Here is a 13,381-nt window from a genome sequence, read left to right as displayed (position 1 = left end):
TAATTCGCATGTCTCTGCTCCATCATAGCTACTCATTGTGACGTCGAAAATGGACTTAGCGATATGCTTACACCAAACTGAACTATCATTGAATAGTAGTGTAGACTTAGCTTTAAAGATTATATCTTTTTCTTCCTGGGTTATCTGTATGAATCTCTCTGTGAAGTTGAGGGCTTTGGTTAATAGGCTTTCCGATATTAATGGGTAGAATTCAGTAACATCAAAACATATAAAAGAGTACTTCTTATCAGGGATGCTTTTGAACCATTCGATCATCTCGCTAGTATTTCTCCATTGATTTAATTTAGTTGCTTTTGCGATGTTCTTGTTAATCTTTTCTAAGATGTGTTTGCTTAACTTTCCTATTTCGGATTTGGAGGGATTGATTAATCTGCATGTTGGATTATTTGCGAAATTGTCTTTGTGGTCTTTTAAAGTTATAAATGCATCTCGTTTGGCGGTAGATTCTATTCTATCATCTAAGTGGAGCTTCTCTGCTATGCCTTTATCATTGGTTTTAAGTTTAAAGTACAAAATTAAATGGCGTATATTATCTGAATGTAAATGATATTCCAACTCTACTGAACGATGTAACCTTTGTATACAAGAGAAGTATTTTATTATGTCAACCCGAAATTTGTACTCTAAATCAAAGGAACATTGAATTGATCACTTAAAAGTAAGTTTGAAGTTTTGCAATACTAAGGTTTTTTTAATATATTTTTTTCTCACTGGTAAAATACAATTAAAATTAAATGTATAATTTATAGATTAGATTGTTATATTAATTATGGATGGATTACTTTCACTAAATATTCTAATTTTCCCTAATCTGTCGATGATAGTTCACTTTACTCTTGATTACAAGAAATGGCAAACATAACAATCAAGCAAGGAATTATGGGATGTGTCTGTGACAAACAACCATAAGCAGATATTAACTCCTTCCGGTATCTGCAAAAACACACGTATAACATAATAGCACACATGAATACACATACACAAATAAACATATGTACCGCGTCAACTAGCACTTAGTGCAATCATGTAACTTAAGCGCGAAGAGAAAAAAAAATAGGAAAATATTCCAGTCGTTTCAATTAAAAATGAAGAGCTAAAGACGACCTCACTTTAGATGATTGATGTTTGGTGATAAACCTGAAGAGGGCTCTTCAGAATTAATGACAATGTTGGCAATATAAGGCGGAAGGGCATGGTAGCTACGACAACAACTTCATCATCATAAGTCTTGACTTAAGTGCAGTCAGGATTTATCAGTTGCTAAGCAACCAATTAAAGACAGATCACTGACGATTGAAACTAAAATTAAGTAAGTAATTATTAGAAATGTATATAATTATCAGTGCGATTAATTTGATTGAAAAAAGTCAAGAGAACCAAAGGAAGACACAATGACACAGCTCAAATTTCAAAAGAAATAATTTTGCCTTGGACAGAAAGAAATGGCTCAGTAGTGTCTGAGAGTGGAAAGAGTGATGTCTGCCGACATGTAGAGTACTGATGACTGATGTTCATTTGGTAATCCCAACCAATACAATTCTTTATTTTATTTCAGATTTGCTTGAATGATAAGATGCTGAGGATGATGTTGCTACTGTTGATAGTAATTAGGTTGAATATGATGATTATCATGACGATGATGATGATGATGATGATGATATGATGTTGATGAGTATGGTCATGATGAGGAAAATGTTATGACATAATGATAAGAGAGATCTCTGATGTGATTATATAAGTCATATATAAGTCATATAACGTTTTTTGTATCAAGTAATAATTCTTTAATATAGATTTAATTGGCAGAACAGAGAGGGAGCTATACAACAATCACATAAACCAAACAGATTTAAACAAATAACCATTAAAAATATTGCTTTCAATTTACATTATTTTATTTAAAAAATAGATATTACCGTGTCACAAGAACAGCTACCTGTAAAAAACTGCGCTATAAAAATAACGGCAATTTAGGAAGTTAAAACAAAAACATGTTCACATAAAAGTTATTTTGCTCTTGCTTCCTGTGACATTATTTTTGAAATAACAAACTGCCTTATTTAACGACTTTGTGTAAATCGTAGCGCAAAGTAATGTAGCTATTAGAAAACAACAAAGATAAGAATGGTAATGCAATGGATTTACGTGGATTGTAACGTGAATACCGGTGAGTTTGTGAGGCTTAAGCGCGCATTAGGAGGCAATATTTTGCAACCAGACAATGACTTATGTTGTCGACAATTCACACTTTGGATGAATATCATGATACGCTGTGTCAACACGGAATACATGAATATCATGCAGACACAACATCACTAAAATTTTATGCAAATGTTTCATGCTTACAATGTATTTGTATGCAAATTTGTTATACATTTATTTATGAAAATTATGTTTTCATTTATATTCATTTTTTAAATGCATATTTGCATGTAAAAGATATATTTGCTAGTGTATTTAATTATAAATGCAATTGTTATTACTATCATTCTTAAATTTATTTCTTCTGTAAAATTGTATATAGCACACGATTATTTTGATTTCTAATTGCTAAAAAATTAGGTAAAAGGTAAAATAAAGTATTACACTTTATTATAGTAAGTGAATACTGATGAACTTTTCAATGAAATTAAAAGGATTTAATTTTTATAATCTGTGTTGTATGAATAGGTACTGTAGATGGTTGAAAAATATATCAACTTCTCTGTTACTTGTATGTACCTAACTGGCAACACATTTTATACATTTTCATATATTTTTATAACATGTTTTATCAATGTTTACCTGAAATAATTATTACTTATAAAAAAATATACAATCAAATACACTAATTCTTGGAATTTTACTGATATCGTATAGTACTTTGTCATGATAATGAAAATATGTGGTGAAATAACTTAATGGAGGCAAGAGTGAAAAGCTATCAGTAACTATGCCTTTCATTCTATAGCCTATCGGATTGGATGCTTACTTTCAGTAGCTTATACTGTATGTCAATGCTGTAGAGTATAGTCTGTGGCATGGCTATACATAATAATTTGATATGTAACTATGTCAAAAGCTTGGCGAACGAACTGAGGCATTACCGTACTAAGGCATTACCGTACTGACAATTGATACTACAGGTAGGATAAATGGCCAAAAAAAAATGTGCTTAAGCAATGTTAAGAAATGGTTAGAGTAAGAGAATATGATAATTAAGAGAATGGCCGAGATCCATGAGCTATGGCGACACTTGACAATCATCTTTGTAATCAAAGATGGCACTATAGTATTTAATGCAGATCAAGCATATAGATATGAGGATGAACACATATATTATATGTTAAGGATGAAGACATTATAATATGCGTGTTGATAGGTGAATGTGTGTTGATGCAAGAATGCATATTGTATTGGCCGAAAAAATGATGCGAGGATTAATGCATACTACATGTTAATGTGAGAATGGATGCATACTACATGTTGATGTGAGGCTAAATGTATATTGTATGTTGATGTGAGAATGGATGCATATTGTCTATTGATGTGAGGATGGATGCATACTGCATGTTGAGGATGCATGCATATTTGTTGTTGATGTGAGGATGAATGCATATTGTATGTTGACGTAAGAATGGATGCATACTGTACATTGATGTGAGAATGTATGCATACTATATGTTGATGTGAGAATACCTCCATGATGTGAGAATGGATGCCGTTGTATGCCTATGTGAGAATGGATGCATACTGTACGTTGATGTAAGAATGGATGCATATTAGGTGTTGATGTGAGAATTGATGCAGATTGTACATTGATGTGAAAATGAATGCATATACCGTATATTCTGGTGTATAAGCCGCAAATTTTATACGCGATTTTCCCGCTGAAGTTTGGGGTGCGGCCTATACACCGGTCATTAACCTACTCCCAAAAAAGTTCAGATCACGAGCTGCGGCGAAAATCAGGCGCCGTCTGTCTACGTTAGGCCCATGCTAGCTCAATTAATTAGCCTAGCCTAGGACCGGTTTGACATTTGTAGCCCTAGTATTTGTAATTATACTCATTACAGTGCTGTACTAGGATTCCTACTATATTTTCTACGACATTCAAGCAATAGTTTGGGTTGCCTAAATAATTATTTTCATTTTTAAACAATTTTGAAACACACTGTTTCTGTTCGAAACCGCTTCACACAAAACAATAACAAACTACTTTTCGGGAGTTCGGTCCAGCTTATACACAGGTAACACAAAAAATCGTGATATTTCGCGTCCTAATTTGGGGGGTGGGGCGGCTTACACAGGCGTAGCTTATACACCTGAATATACGGTACTGTATGTTGATTGGTGTGAGAATGGATGCATATAATGTATATTGATGTGAGAATGGATGTATATTGTATGATGATGTCAGAACGGCTGCATAGTATTATATGTTGATGTGAGAATGGATGCATATAATATGTTCATGTGAGAATGGGTGCATATTTTATATGAGAATGGGTACATAATATATGTTGATTAAGCATGAATACATACAGTGTTGTTGTGAAGATGCATGCTTTCTATTGATATGAAAAAAATGTATGCTTATACAGTATGAGGATAGATGGTCAATGTATGTTTCATGAGGATACATGATATAAAAATGAATATATAAAGAATAAAAACTAAAAACATTATGATACCTTAAGTAAAATGATTAAGGGAAGAATACATATAAAATTAATGTAAGTGTAATATTAAAGTACAACAGAAAAGCTTAATGATATGCTGGAATAGCAGCAGTTCAAAGCGATGTTTTGTGAATTCCAATTAATATTTTGTGAAAATTCATGTTGATATTTGAAACCATAAATAGACATTCATAATTTATAGACCTAAAAATTGATTTTGAATGACTTCCTTTTCCAAATAACAAACATGATCAGAAATACTAATCACTCTGATGGCCCAAACTATAAATCACTCCGAGCGATCACTTACGCCCTCGCGAGAACACGATCAAGTGACATTTTCAAGATTACAATTTGCCCGCGAGCATCTCCTGCTAATATCTACCACCTGATAAATGATCATCAAATTAAAACTCTCATTAAATATATTAATCATTATTTTCTCAAGAAATTTCAGTTTAAAGCGGGGAGAATAGCTCACAATGGCCCAAGGATGAAATCGCAATTATCATGGCTATCTAGATAAATGATGAATCACATGTCAGTGAGGCAATTCTTGTTCCTAACTTTCTTCTTGCAATATAACTGAAGTATGTTCCTGAATTGTTAGTCTTTAAAAACATGACATTGTTCTTTATAGGATTTATAATTATAAATTATTTTTATAGATATTGCACATATATAGTGATGATAATTAATTTCTGGACTACATTGCAAAACATTAAATTTTGTAGTAAACTAAATACTAAATTAAGTAAACAAAATTTATGGTACACCGTATACTCTAAATTGTATCATCATTATATTTCCATTTTGCATCCAAACGAAAATGAAACGATTGCATACGTTTACATACAGTAATACCCATAAAAAATTTATTCAAGACGAATATTTCTGACATGCCTGTTTCCTTCCTCAGCGCAAGTTATAACTAATCCATTACACCTTAATTACCAACTCTCAAAGTCTAGCATTTTTTTTATGCAATGCATCTCACTTGTTTTTTAAACCTCAAGTTCAACCTGTTGGTAAGATGAGCTATTGCTACATAGCTCCCAGGTTTGGATAATATAAATGACCTATAGAAATGGAAATACTATGAAATATAAGTCTGGGCAAACAGAAGCTGTCCTGGCTATCAATACAGTTCCACTCATGATCAATGTATAACTACCCGCAGGGCTAGCTAGGCCTCCAAAGCAATATAATTTTTTTTTCTCTCTCTCTCTCTCTGTATCTGTTATAACACTTAAATCTGCATATTTCAACAATCCAAATATTAGCTGTTGGAATTATATCATCTGGTTTGGATATGTTTTAATGTTATTAATTCAAATATTAGTATTGATTAAATTAGAAATTGTTGCCACAGATGTTACTACTCTTACACTAAAGAATTTTAATTATTTTTTTTCTGAATTTCATTTTAACTTGGAGCAGTGGTTAAGCTGCTTGTCTCTACTGTAATCCCAGAGACCTGTGTTAAAATCATATACGACACCAGTAATTTTATTCCCGCAAATATAAACTCCATTAAAAGCTAGTTTTAGCAAAGAATCCTATCTTATTCTTTTGACTTATGTGTTACAGTAGAATTAGCTTTTTTTTTTGTTGAGCCGAACTACAAAAGAGGATTATAATTGGTTTAGAGCATCGTTCCATCCTGTACACAATAAATGCTACTCTAATTTGAATGTCAAAGCACTAGGTATACTACAAATAAATTTATCTCTAACAGATAATTAAGCAATCACAAATGGCCAAAGGCTATACAATGGCTGTTGCCTATTATTGTCTGTATGCAAAGCCTAATTTTAGATCTAATTTTTAGTTATAGAATTCTTTATTCACATTCACAATATTATACAATGAGTTTATTATTAATATTCAAAAATTTTAAAAATTAAATTCATTTTTTCTATTATATTTGAAGGAAATTTTGTTCAATAATAAGTAATTATACTTGTTTATAGTATGTTTGATTATATAAAGGCAATGGGTAAAAATGTGTGATATTTTAGTAGCAAAAAATAATTTTTATTGTAGTTGTACCCTCTTTAAAATTTTAATGTCGGTATAATATTAAACAACAACTTTTGTACTTCAAAATTTATTATTTAAGCAGCATAGTAATTCACCATACTCAAAATCTATATACATTTATGGTATACAGTAGTATTATTGGTTTTTCTATATTAAAAAAAATTACTGTAGTAATATTGTTGAATAAATTCATCTTTTTGTTTTTTTATTTTTTTTGTTTTGTTTTGTTTTCCAGTGTAGCACCAAGCTATAATCTGAAAAAGTTGGCAGATTGCCAAGAAAATGATGTTGCATATCTATTATTATTATATCTATAGTAATATTTAGCATTATTCCTATAAAAGTATCAAAAGGCATACTATATTAGGATAGATCATAAATTTTAGACATTCTGAAAAATAATAATGCAATATATTATGATATATGACAAGAAAATTGAAAGTCATTTCTGATAAAGATAGTATTTATGATAAGGTTAGACAAGGTATAGTTCTGATGAATTACTTAAGTCGTAGTACCTAGCCTGTGGGTTCCATAGCAGATGTACCATGTATATATCTATGATCGCTTAATGACAGCGGTTTTACATGATAAATTAGGCCTCTGTTACTGTATGAAAATGTGTGACCGCCTCATCATAAGATGTATGGGCCTGCCATATTTGTATGTAGTTTTCGTGGCAGTGAAAACGAACATCGGTAAATTTCCATTTGTTCAAAAGCATTGCATTTGTTACATCGTTCGTGCCAATTATAAGTTACTGTTGGCGAAGGTGCAGCATGTGATGATGGAATATGCTGGTAAAGAATGCGAGCGTGCAAATAAATGTATATGTCATTCTTAAGTGTATGGCACTATATTGAAACACTGATGTTTTAATCGAAGATTTTATGACTACAAGCTATCAAAAACATCACATCAACATCGAAGTGATGATTGACTATACAGTAGAACCTCGTTTTTACGTACCCCAGTTATACGAACCCTCTGTTTTACGTACGCCTCGTATGGACGATGACGTCATCAAAAACCCCGAAAATATTCAAAACAAACGGCAATTTCGAGAGCAACCATAAGTAAAAAGAATATAACAATAAACTATAACAATAAACAAACCATAATGCAACGTATTTTCATTAAACAGCAACGTTGATTGAGTCTAATACCGGGTTGTTATAATCTAAAAGCACGTGACTGAGAGATGAACAACTACCGATGGTGCTCAAAATTATTGCTTTCCTCCTTAGCTTCGTGGGGCAAACCATAAAGCATTGCATTTGTTACATCGTTCGTGCCAATTATAAGTTACTGTTGGCGAAGGTGCAGCATGTGATGATGGAATATGCTGGTAAAGAATGCGAGCGTGCAAATAAATGTATATGTCATTCTTAAGTGTATGGCACTATATTGAAACACTGATGTTTTAATCGAAGATTTTATGACTACAAGCTATCAGAAACATCACATCAACATCGAAGTGATGATTGACTATACTTATAAAAGGAAGGCCAGTATGTGACTAATGCATGCAATACTATGCTTAAAACGACTTGTGGCTCTCACATACTGGGTAAAGAGATCATATCATGACATTGACCTCAAAATGTCAAAATCCCATCATGCACTTAAAAAAATGGCTTAATGACCTCTCGTTACACTTGAACATAGCATCATTCTAACCGCCAGTGAGTGAATATGTATATCGTACATTCTGTCAGTGAGATGAATATAATATATTATATCAATGAGCATAGTAAATTCTAACTGTCAGTGCATTTGTAAGATACATTTTAACTGGCAGTGAGTATATGGTAGTAATGTCCTAATAGTAAATATAGTACATTCTAATAATAAATATAGTACATTCTATTAGTGAGTAATAGAACATTCTGTCAATGAGTATAGTACATGCAAGGAGGTATGGTCAATTGATATGCATCATACATTCTGTAAGTTACATAAGTATGTCGAGAGGATGAATCATTTAAATGCAAACCTCCAGAAAAGTATAACAAGAGGTCAAGAGACAGTAACTTCAGAAAGTTCAACAGCTCCTATTTTCAGACAGGAAATTTCCTTGGTTCCTTGGTTGATGGTGATGAATAGGTAGACTACTGTATGCTTGATGGCTTCAAGCACTTCAGAAGCAGAAGTGGATTTTTAATTAAGATTCACTTGCTTTGTTTGTTGTGCACTTCAGTGGCTGATATACAACAATGAATGTACTATGAATGTACAAATATCCTTCATCAGTGTATTCTGGCAGGTGATGTCGGCTAGCCTAAAATACTAGACTAGCAGACTAGTCTGCGATTTCATCAAAGCATTGTTTAGCATTATTTAGAAACACCGACTACAGTACAAAAGTAGTGCTGTTTATTATCATCTTTTTCATACCTAGTTCATGAGAGAACTTCTGTATTTATAATGCATACTAATGCATTATCATTAATCCTTTATGGAATGTAGTCCACTTTTGAGATCTTATGCTTTATGTCTTCTCTTACAGTTTAGGAAAAGTCATAGCCTTGGCTAATTCAATTATATCTTCTTGGGATACAGTGCTTACGCATTGTGTTGGGTGTCTTTCTACCATGTTGTATTATCAATTCAACATGTTCTTCCTCCAATCCAAATGAGCTGGATGAGTAATGATCCTTATTGTACAACTGTCTGGAAAACATTACTTAATAAAAACAATGAACTTTCCCATGGCATGGACTGCGCCATGTTGGCTAAACTCAGCCGGCCTATCTCTCAATCCCCGAGAGGTTTTAGCTACTAAACCTTTTTAGGACTAGAAGTTACAGTATATTTAGGGTATGATTGCTTTTTGTCAATACAATACACAGTTACAAAAGTAATCAAACAAAATAATGAAAGTACAATCAGAAAAGAATCACCTAAAAATTTATGAAAGCAAGTTTCTTGGGGGTGGGGGAAGGGAGGAGAACCCCACTGCAGAACTTTTAAAAGAACTCACTGTACAGTAGTTGATTTCTCAATTGCAGTGAAACAATATAGAACATTAACCAACAGAACTCACTGCGGTTAATTTTTCAACGCTGGTGAAACAAGCTAAAACATCAAAACAAGTCACATCATGGAGTCACATCATGGCAGTTAAAAACAGAAAATTATCACCCACTTTATCTCATCTTTCGAAGCTCAGTATTATGATTATAAAGAATTACAAATACTTCTAGCAACTACAACATAATACACACGTAGCATCTTGCAAATTAACACAGTAGTCACCTTTCAATAAGAGTACATTAGTTGGGAACACTGTACGATAACGACGCATACTTCAAAACCGATTTGGATGAGCTCCGTACAAGGTCAAATGCCATTACATGTTCGGAAATGATAAACAGTTTTTGATGGTGGATAACTAAGTACATGGAAATTAATCTTTCTTTTTTTGAGAACCAATTACATTTGTTTATAATTCTTCTTTAATTTGCAAAAATGAAATCAAGGTTCATTTGTCGGTAAATTTAGAAATGTATTAAAAAATCCAATTTGATTTATATAATCTCAGCCACTTCCTTTATCTTAACTACAATATTATACTTACATTAAGAGCTATATCAGAGTGAATAAGAATAGTTTAAAATAAAACTAGTCATAGGAAAGAAAACAAGACAATATTACAGTAGTATTGGTTTTACAAATTAGCACTTTAATTATAAAGGAAAGGAATTAAGTTAGTTGGACAGGTTGGAACCACACTTTATTAACACTCTGACCGCCAGGGGTTTGAAAAAATAGTATCAGCCCCAGACTTTTTAGCAAATTTTAAAATTTTTCCGAAGCTCGTTGAGAGTGCGTTATGTGATCAGATTGACATGTAGTGAATACTACAAGAACTACAAACATTTTAGCTTTACAATGGTACCAAACACTTTATTCTAATCACAATATGTGACCCGTAACAGTAAAATGAAAATGACTCACTTTTGGGGATATACGCAATCTTGCGCAACGAAGCTGAGATAATCGCGATTTCGTGAAAGTAAATCAATACTGTTCTACGCTAATGTAAACAAACCAATAGTGAAATACTTATGGTCCAGCCTGAATATAGTGTTCAACTTGTTACTACAGTACATGTCAGTAATTAACCCATCTATCGGATTCCGTAAAAAAACCTGAAAAACAGAGATCTCCGTGTTTGGCGGTCAAGCATTGTGTTACCAAACACGGAGATCTCCGTGTTTGGCAGGCAGAGTGTTAATAGAGATTATCTATTACTTATCATTTTGGAAGGAGAATGTTTGTAGGAAGAAAACTCTAAATTGTGGAAAGAGGGTGCTATGCTTCTAGAGGAGACTCAAAACTTGTGGCAAACTGGATGCTGCTAAATTTTTGGATGAAACTATAAAATTGTCGAAAGAAAAATACCTTTACGTTGGAAGCCGATTTCAAAATTGTGAGAAGAGGAAGCTTCAGCTTGAGACTCTGAAATTGTGGCAACGAGGACGCTATATTTTGGGAGGAAACTATAAAATTGTTGGAAGAACACCTTTTTTTAGGAAGCAGAATTTAAAATTGTGGGAAGAGATTGCTTCAGGAGAGATACTCTAATACTGTAGCAAAAACATTTTATACTTGGGCAAAAAACAGCTAGGCAGGAGTATGCAATTACCTTGAGGAAAATGCCAACAGTCTGTAATATTGTATTTCTGAGAAGTAATGAAGAATTAATGATGTGGATTTATGTAAAATGCAGATGGATAAATGACGAGTGATAAATAATGAATCTCTACCTACTGTAGGCCTATGTCAATATTCTATAATGATGCCTAAGATTTTTCAATGTTTGAAATTAAATGTCTTTATTTCCCAGAACCTTTTATCAAATGTTTTCAATGAAACTCAATCCGATCCTAAGCAAGAGATACTACTGCCTCACGTCAGGTTTCACGAACACGACTTTCTTAAATGCATTGGCAATTACTCCCGCAGAATGGATACATTTGTCACATTAATTTAAAGACGTCTTCAACAACATGGATTTCATCTTTTTTATCTACACGCTATATCAAATTGATTTTGCAGAAAATCAAAGAAATAGAAGCCTCGGGACAGATACTTTTTTTTAAATACTCAAATAGGATGGAGTTCGGTTTCATTGCTATAATTTGATAATGTATCCAAGGTTTTTAATGATAAAAACTCTAAAAATTGAGAAGTAATATCTAAACATGGGAGGTCAGATGTCAAGGTTTAAAACATGTCAACAGAGGGCGACATATAGAGAATTTATATTATGAATAAATATAAAATTGTGAAATTTTGTGTTCATAAAATCCGAATAGTTTATAGTTTTTATGAATTTTTATGACTATACTACTCATTAACATAATTGTCCTTTATGACCATAGCTATTATCATGACTCCAAATAATCTACGACTAAATTAAATAATCGTGGTAATGAAATTGTTAACACAGTTTATTCAATTGACCCTGATCTAACAGTCATTGTTCTTGTTCTGTACAACATGAGCAATAATCAGAGGGGTAAAGGCCTGGCACGGCTGTTCTTTCAATTGCCTATTCATCCATCAACTCTTTAATCATTGCATCCATGCTGGAGCACTTTCAAGATTATGCTCGAAAATTGATAACAAATCCACTGAGATCCTGGCAACCTTGAAGTTTACCTTTGAATGATTTATAATGATATTTGATTGGACACAGCATTTTTGACAATCTTGTTTGTAGGTTGAATATACCCATAAGACAATTAATCTTGTTTTAGTATTAGTAAAAACGAAAATTTAGTTGATTCAATAAACTGGAATTAGTGTTTGTTAGCAACATAGTCCCATGGAATATTACCATAAGTTATAGAAATCTGATGTTTAAGGCGGTTCAGACATTTAAAAAGATTACAAGATCATTGACTAATAAAGTAGAGTAAAAGCAGAAAAATAGAAATTGTAAACAGGATTCCAGGTCATAAACTACAATAGTAAATGATAGTGATTTTAATGAGGCTAAGGATTGGTCCTTGGGATTTGGGCGTGGCTTGTACCTGATTAAGAGTCAATGTTTTTTGCCTAGTTCTACTGTACAGACAAGAACAGAAACAGAGCAAATCATCTATTAAAAACTATATGACTATAAAGAATGCTCCTACATTGGAGGTATATCTCCTTGATAGTAATGACTTTGAGGGTGCTTCATTGAAATTCAAATTAAGATCGAATACACTTCCTCTTGATGGTAAAGTAGCAAAATTGTCTAATGACCCTAATGCTAATGGGCTCTGTAAATGCTGTAATATAAATGAAGAAGAAAATATTACTCACTTTTTATTAACTTGCCCTGCACTAAATTATATTATAAATTAGGAAATCAAGAAGTTTAAACAGCAACTCTCAACGATTTCCTACACGTTTTCCAACAATTCCAACAATTAGATATTGAAAACAAATTACTCTTTATTAGCGGCAATGACAATAACTTATTTCATAAAAAAATTAAAATCTTGATCGACAAATTTTGCAAATCCTTAGCTAAAAGAGCATGGAGAAAAAGGTGTGATCTTCTTGAAGATTAAATTGACTTTGTGTTGTTGTGTTTTATGTCTCTTTTTATTTTTATTTTCTTTTACTTTACTGTATATTTTCATTAGTTTTGTTAA

Source organism: Anneissia japonica, unplaced genomic scaffold (genome assembly GCF_011630105.1).
Source record: "Anneissia japonica isolate Jap-2015-1 unplaced genomic scaffold, ASM1163010v1 scaffold199_len4679917_cov187, whole genome shotgun sequence".
In the NCBI taxonomy this organism is placed as follows: Eukaryota; Metazoa; Echinodermata; class Crinoidea; order Comatulida; family Comatulidae; genus Anneissia; species Anneissia japonica.
The sequence above is the reverse complement of the archived record's forward strand: the minus strand, read 5'-3'. Positions refer to the sequence as shown.